This window comes from Schistocerca gregaria, chromosome 2, assembly GCF_023897955.1.
Source record: "Schistocerca gregaria isolate iqSchGreg1 chromosome 2, iqSchGreg1.2, whole genome shotgun sequence".
Taxonomy (NCBI): Eukaryota; Metazoa; Arthropoda; class Insecta; order Orthoptera; family Acrididae; genus Schistocerca; species Schistocerca gregaria.
The window spans coordinates 31,447,338-31,456,205 of NC_064921.1; positions in this window are offsets into that span (position 1 = coordinate 31,447,338).

Here is an 8,868-nt window from a genome sequence, read left to right on the forward strand (position 1 = left end):
ATGTAGCATTTACGACTACAGCTTTCTTACCTTGCACAGGTTGTATTCCTAGGAAACGTGCTGTGTAGCGCATTTTTCGACCACCGTCTAAGATTAGGGCCCTTTCATTGGTCTCTGAAAGATTTCGGGGTACGTAATACAGGTGTCTACCATATCCCCTGCAGTTGTAGTATGTCAAACACTGCTCAGACTATCTGGACCGTGGAGGACGGGGTTACAGGATATTTTTTTTTCCTTTATTGTATTTCAATGCCCCATCTGGGGAGAAATGGAAGCAGCTTATGCGCTGATCTTCAGCCGAAATACAGTAATTACACAACAGAAGACATTTAAAATAACAGAATCGAGGAAATATGGCGTAAATTGATATGAAAAGGGGGAACAGTAGGGAACAAAACAGACAAAAAGGGGGCACCTGTAAAATGGACTTTGCTGGCTGGTGTGGTCGAGCGGTTCTAGGCGCTTTAGTCTGAAACCGCGCGACCGCTACGGTAGAAGGTTCGAATCCTGCCTCGAGCATGGATGTGTGTGGTGTCCTTAGGTTAGTTGGGTTTAAGTAGTTCTAAGTTCTAGGGTACTGATGACCTCAGATGTAGAGTCCCATAGTGCTCAGAGCCATTTGAACCATTTGTAAAATGGAGATAAAAACCGTAAAAAAGTAGCGCATACAAAAAACCACATACTGGCACAATTAAAGAACACAAGGCGAAGAATGCCCGGAGGATGGAAGTATCGACGGACGGCGTATCACATAACAATCACTGATAGTAACGCTATACACAAGTCCAGCAAACAATTAAAAGCACAGCTCCTGATGCACTGGAGAACAGCACCAAACACAACACTGATTTAACACACCGATGACCATGAGTAAATTGAGAGGATCTGCCAGTGGCATGGAGAGGTGGTAGAAGGGAAGAAAGGAGAGCTGGGGAGGGGTGGAGAGGGGAGGTGAGACAGACAGGGGGCGCTCCGAAAAGGACCAGGGAGGGAAGGACGTGGGAGCGAAACAGTCGAGAAGACGGTGCAGGGACTCAGGGAGGAAAAGGAGGAAAATCCGCTCGGGGAGAAGGAAGGGAGAGGAAAACGGGGGTCCTGTGAAGGGGTGGGGGGAACAAGGCCACGTTACAGTTGGAAGGAAGGGTACATGTGAAGGCGAAGTTAAACATCCGGAAGAAGGATGCTGGAAATCGCCCTGATGTAGAGGCGGAGAGAGGGAGGGATAAAGCCAAAGGTATTATAGAGCACTAGCGCCACTAACATTTGTAACATTTGTGCCTTGAAACTGGCGTAGTGTTCGCCTGTTGAAATACGTTATGCGGCTACATCTCGTAATCAATAGAATATAATAACACAGGGATTCAGTCATGCACTTCCAACTTCCAGTTAGTGGCACACTGTTATTAATGTTGTTAATATTGAACTATCACGTGACCTTGGAGGAAGCTTTTGCTTCAATCGTGCCTGGGACATTGCTTACCCCATAGGCTAATAACAGAGAAGCAGAGCTTACCCCATAGGCTAATAACAGAGAAGCAGAGATATCGCTACTTACACACGGGTTGTTAATCAATACGAGGGTCGGTCAAAAAGTAATGCCTCCCATTTTTTTCTACTTAAAAAAATTAAGTTAAGTGAAAAATTTGAATTTGGCGCCATTCCTCAAACCTTCTTCTGCAATCCACTGCAGTAGTAACTTTCTGTGTCAACAGGTGGCAGCACAGCAGAAGTTTGTAAGATGGCCGACATCGATGTTCGTTTGAGACAGCGTTGTGTGATTGAATTCTTGAATGCAGAAGGTGAAACGCCCATACGCATTCATGAAAGACTGAAGAAGGTGTATGGTGTTGTGACAGTGGATGTCAGCACTGTTAGACGATGGGTTCGTCGTTGTAAGGAAGCTGAAGGGCAAACACCGTTGACTGACGAAAAGCGGAGCGGCAGGCTGGTGAGTGCAGTGACTCCACACAACATTCAGCAAGTTGATGACATCATTCGTGGTGACCGTCGGGTGACTGCAGATGAAGTGTGTCGCATTATTTCTCTTAGTAAAGGCAGTGTGATCACGATTATTAAACAATTGGGGTACTCAAAAGTTTGTGCACGGTAGGTTCCAAGAATGTTAACCGATCAGAATAAAGAGGCAAGGAAAACAATAGCCTCCCAACACTTGCAGCGCTTCCGTTTGGAGGGAGATGAGTTTCTGAAAAAAATTGTGACTGGGGACGAAACATGGGTGCATTTTTTTGAACCCGAATCAAAGAGGCAGTCAATGGAGTGGCGTCACACAAGCTCGCCGAGGAAGAAAACATCCAAAACTGTGCGATCGGCAGGGAAAGTTATGGCAACAGTTTTCTGGGATACAGAGGGTGTGATTCTGGTTGATTTTTTGGAGCAGGGATGCACAATAAATTCTGTTCAATACGTCACAACCCTCAAAAAACTTAAAGCACGTCTTCAGCGAGTTCGCCCAACAAAATCAATGGCAGATGTTCTTCTTTTGCATGACAATGCAAGACCACACACCAGTCGTCACACCTCTGACGAGATTGTCAAAATTGGATGGGAAGTTTTGCCTCATCCCCCATACAGCCCTGACCTGGCACCATCAGACTTCCATCTGTTCGGGCCACTAAAAGAAGCTCATCGTGGGATTCATTTTGAAGATGAGGAGGCCGTCAAAACATCCGTGCGTCAATGGCTTAGGAAGCAGAGCTGTGATTTTTACCGTGCTGGGATACATGCCCTTGTTCAAAGATGGACCAAAACTGTAGAGATGGGCGGAGATTACATTGAAAAATGACAAAATGATCCTCAATGTTGTGGTTTTCAACCTATGTAATTGCATTTAAATTTCCTGACAATTAAACGTAGAAAAAAAATAGGAGGCATTACTTTTTGACTGACCCTCGTATTTCGTTATCGATATTGTCCAGTCTTGGTTATCCTTGAGTGGTGGTGTTAATTTGATACGTATTGTCTTTCAGGATTCTCCGATTTTTGTGTCCGATTGACGTACCAACGAGTCCCACTGTTTTTGTTATTTAATTTTCGCCTTGAAGCTGGCGTAGTGTTCGCCTGTCGAAATACGTTATGCGGCTACATCTCGTAAATTATTCGAGCCTGACAGTCCTCGACGACATACGGCAGAATCTTTCACGTGCAACAGTAGAAGAAGTGGCAAAGCAATTCGCCCTAAAAATAATAAGGCAACTATAGAGTCAAACAAAGCGTTTTACCCTGGAGTGCCGAAACAAAAACCTTCTCACTGTAATACCCGAATGGGAACGGAGATCAGCCAGCCAAAAACACAGGAAAACACGGCCTGAAAGAGGTAGCCAACAACACCCTACGAAAGGTCTTTTGTAAGTAATTCAGCACACATTTTTTCTCGGCCAGTTTCCATTGAAAAAGTGCTGAATATTCCCGGTCCAACCACTGTAGTTTCATGAAGTTCCGATTGGTGGCGGCGATATACGTAGTCCTCAAAATGGCGTCCATAACGGAGGTGCGCTCCAAGCAGAGGGCTGTCACTGAGTTTCTTTTGGCGGAAAACCAGACCATCGAAGATATTCACTAGCGCTTGCAGAATCTCTACAAAGACTTGGCAGTGAACGAAAGCACTGTGAGTCTTTTGGCAAGGCTGTGTCATCATCGAAGAAGGTTGCGCAAACCTGTCCGATGCTCCACGTACCGGGCGGCCGCACACAACTATGAGTCCTGCAATGTTGGAACGAGTGGACACTCTCATTCGATGTGATCGACGGATCGCAATCAAACACCTCGCTGCTCAACGTTTACGTTCGACTACACAACACTTCACTGGCTGGAGTGCCAAGGGGAAATCAGAGTCACTAGTAGAGAATTCAAGTCCAAGACACTGCCAACCAGTCGATACCGACGAGTCGCAAGTTTCCAGCCAGGGAGGCCACAGTACGGTTCGATCGTCGTGTATCCAGCATCCGGGTAATAACACATCGGCGAAGATTGAACTGGTTGAACGGGCTCTGAGCCTTGGCTTAAATCCGCAGGTCCGGACAATCAGAGTGTCGGTAGGTGGCGCCCTTATACGGTTGCTCACTCTGGTGGCAACGGCAGCGCCGCCATGGTAATCCGTATCGGCAGTGGTGTGTGCGCTGCCGCTAACCCCGCCACGACGCGTTCACTTGCTTCAGTTGTTGACATCGTGTGCGGCGCCAGCGGTACTCGCTGTGTGCCGCGCCGAGTTGACAGCTGCTGTGCGGCGGCCGATACGACAGAAACAAAACGGCAGTCTATGGAGTGGAACCACAGCAGCTCCCCTTCAGAACAAAAAGTTGAAAGCCGCACCCTCAGTCGCAAAAACCACTGCCACGGACTTCTGAAGGGGCTATTCTGTTTAATGCCCTCCTGCATCGTCCAACGATCAATTTGAAGCGTATTGTGATACCTCCATTCCAATTCAAGGACTTACATAAGTTTGTGCACCCGAGAACGGATCCCAAAATTTCATTGGACTACTCTTCCTCATCCGTCTTACAGCACGCATCTAGCACCTCCCGACTTCCATCTGTTTGGCTCAATGAAGGATGCACTCCGCGGAAAACGGTACGTGGCTGATATGCAGGTTATTGACGCAGCAGCACGTTGTCTCCGACATCGACCAGTGGAGTGGTACTATTCGGGGCTACACTCTTTCCCGGTAAGGCGGCGTCACACTGAGTAGATGTAATGTTCAAAAATAGAGTTTTGTAGCGAAAAGAAAGGGCATTAATATGGTATACAGAATTCATTAATAAAACCACCCAGCTTTCAGAAAAAGAATTCCATTACTTACTGAATACCTCTTTTACATCTATTATTGAAACCATTAGGTGAAAAAAACTGAAGGTCCTGCACGACCCAACGTATTTACAAAAAACTCAGACATCGCTACCCAAAGCGCGCTAAGAGTCTTCAGTTAAGGAGACAACAACAGAGGACGCGAAGGAGTAAATTTGGCAAAGCAGCGAGACGGATAACGGGCAGGCGACAAGATTTGTGCCGTTAAGGCTTCTTCTAAGAACATAGATAGAGAATATAGATGCTAGAGATTTCCCCTTCTGTATAGCAGGATGTCTGAAAGATCTGACGACAGAATACAATACTGATGAAGGATCAAGTGTTTCGGACAGCGTCATTAAGCGCGATTTCATTGACTTGCGGCTCCGCAGCTTTAAAATCAGGCATGTTCCCGTTTCGGCCCAACAACATCGTAAATTACGATTTCAGTAAAGAAGGGATCTTCGAGACTGGACCGTGGGTGAATGGCAAGGTGTTGCCTGGTCGGATGAATGAAGTTTCTGCTTGCGCCAGGTCGATGTCAGCGCCCAGATGAGCCGTCATCCAGGCGATCGGCTGGGTGAAGAAGATGGTGGGGACAACAGTATGCTGTGGGAGACATCCACGAGGTGTCTGCTGGTAACCGAAAGCGCCGTGGCGACAGTGGATTGTGTGAGTGGAGCGTATGCAACCTTTCATCCTCGATGTCTTCCCAGACAACGAGATTACTGTCCATGTCACAAGGCAAGAACCCTGATGCAGTCGTATGAACGGCATGATAGTAAATTCACTATGATATCCTCCCAACCAGGCCGACATTATGCGTCCACATCTGATGTCTCATGTCTATGGAATTCCAACAAGAACTTTTTGAATCCATCCCACGTAGATTATCTGATACATTGCGTTCCCAAGGTGGACCAAACGGTTAGTTAGCAGTTTATCATGATACTGCATAATCTCTTCAGTCCAGATGTTCAAATGCGATACCTCCAGGTTTCATTTCTTTCCCGGGCGCGCACGCAGCTGAAACTTTTATGGCCTGTGGTACGATGTACGATATCCATCACGCTTTCCACAGCTTATTCGTTCATGCTTCTCCCGACCACCAGAAGGTGGCAACACTGACTGCAAACTTCGAATCCGCAACTGCGCAGCATGTCGCAGCAAAATAAAGGCAAAGACATATATTTTTCTAATTAAAAGTGTTTTCACATGCTTTAATAACTTATTAATGCTATACATACATTCCTCAGTTACTGGGTAACTATAAATTAATGTTATAACGGATTCATAAACATTAAACTTTTTATTATCGAATATGCTACATCAGGAGTCAATGCCAACTTTATTTAAGCCAATGGAAGTGGTGTGATTTTTTTTTTAACTGACTGACAGGCTTGACCGCCGTGTTCCAGAAGCACAATCCTACATGGCAGCGCCACTTTAACACTTAAATAAAAATTGGGCCACAAAAAATGAAAAATTGTTAATCAGTGTACCTGAAAAAGGGCCATGGCAAAAATACTACAAAGACGGGCTATCTCAATCGATGACGAAATACAGGATTCAACATTTTAGTCAATAAGTTGCGATACCGTGACAGGCGTAAACACCTCTAATATGCAATGGCCATATAATGGTGGAGTGTGAGAGGGTCCGTAACGGGGCCTCCGTCTACAATGTAACGAATTTAATGGGCCGACAGCCATGCAGTTGTATTTGACTCTGCTCTCGGAAAGGAGGAGGGGTGTGAACACAATGGACACCAAAGGGTATCAGCCGAAAAGGCAGTCTCAGTGGGTCGAGTTAGAATCGCTAGATGTTTTTTAAGCCAGCGTTAGTTCATTTCGTGACCATGACAGCGTATATTTGGAGAGACAACAACTGCAATAGTCCGTGACACAAAGTCCAATACGAAATAGGCGCTCATTAGCGGGCAGTAGGTTGTGTACCAATTGATGCTACAAGGGCACCACAGCCACTGGTAGAACAGGAAGTCTAAGATGGGACCACGCCGTCTTCCAAGAAATTTGCGGCGATGGCCGTTCAACAGGCGCCGTACAGTCCGCTCTTACCCACGCTTTACACAAATGTGGTAGTGAGGTGCTGACTCTGTGGAGTATCAGCCCCAAATATCTGACACTAATATAAAATTCAAGGACATGTTTTAACTAGAAATTTAATCGATCAACATTAATAGGCGGATCGAGACTGCTCGGCTGTAAACAGTAAAATAACCGCGACGTGAATGCGTGGGTTGAGCGAGAGATAGTCACCACAGTGTGCCGAACGAATAGCACAGACGTTTTGCTCTGAATTTCGGAAAGTTCCAGACTACTTGACTAGAACCTTTAAGAATTAACAAAATTGTACATTTGGTAATTTGTGGTAAGGTCTTATACGACCAAACTGCTGATGTTATCGGTCCCTAAGCCTACACACTACTTATTCTAACTGAAACTAACTTACGCTATGGACAACACACACACCCATGCCCGAAGCCGGCCGAAGTGGCCTAGCGGCTTGGATGTGTGTGATGTCCTTAGGTTAGTTAGGTTTAAGTAGTTCTAATTTCTAGGGGACTGATGACCTTAGAAGTTAAGTCCCATAGTGCTCAGAGCCATTTGCCTGAGGGAGCACTCGAACCTCCGACGGGGACAGCCACACGGTCCGTGACAAGGCGCCCTAGACCGCGCGGTTACCACGCGCGGCTGAAATATATTGACAACTTTGAACGAGTCGGGCGCAAATCCCCCTCTGAAAACTTCGTTCAAGTAGTACTCAACAAAGGCCAAACGCACATAAAACTCCTTTGGCAGACCATCCAACCTCGCAGGGAGCGATCTGAGAATAAGATAAATGAAAAGCATCTAATGGGCCAGTGTTATGAGTAGGTGTAAGTCTACGATCCAGACTCGAACAAATAAATCGGATGACATATCGATATGGACGGGAAGCTAATACGGCCTTTACGCGCCTGACGACTACAATCCGTAGGGGAACTACACGAGTACCTTCGTAAAGGTCGCGATGGAGACAGTAGTAAAATTCTTGCGTCCTCCGAAATCCCCACGCGCTATCAGCACAGAATCGTACCAACGTTCGTCGGAGCCTTCGCTTTACCAGTTGAAACTGTCATTCCAAAACGGAGGCGTATCACACAACTGAACGGTGCCACACTTCACGGATCACCGAATTTCCTATTTTATAATTGGAGACATACAGGAACTAGGTAGCATACATACGGACTGTTTCTGTCTGTTTATAACAAATTATGTCCTTCTACACCTATATTTTAATAAGAAATTAGTGTTACTTAAACGAGCAGAAGCCATATCCAGGCAGATATGTGAGTACTCTCTGTTTTACGTAATGTTCGTATTTTTCCCATTACTTATGTTTCGCCAGGATAGCGAGTGGATCTGAGAAAGGTAATGCCATTGTTTTAATATCTCGTGACAACTGCCGTGATAAAATAAGTGACAGCACGTACCGGTGGATCAGTAAAGGCCCCACCGGCCAGGTGGTAAGGAATACTGCTCAGTTTCTGAACGCTTCGCCCTTTCCACCAGACGTTGTGCGATGATTGAAACCAAGTGGTGCGGTTCCTCCGAGTGTCTATGGACTTCCAAAGATCCATAAGAATGGTGTTTCTCTGCGTCCGATATTGGCTCTCCAACCTACGACTGTGCCAAATACTTAGCATCGAGGAAGGCGCTGGAATCTGCTAGATTGAAGCCCACAGTATTTTGGCGGTATGCTGATGACACGTTTGTCGTGTGGCCCCATGATGAAGATAAATTAAAAGAATTATTAAATCATCTGAATTACATCCATAAACAGTTCACGATGTAAATAAAAAAAAGATGGGTGCCTTACATTTTTGGGTGTTTTGGTCCGACGCAAAAATGATGGCACTTTGAGACATGCAGTATATCGGAAACCGACCCATAACCATTTATATTTACGTGCAGATAGCTGTCACCATCTTCCGCAGACCATGAGTGTTCTCAAAACTCTGGTACACAGAGCACACGTCATTGCTGACGAGAGCAGTCTGGAGGA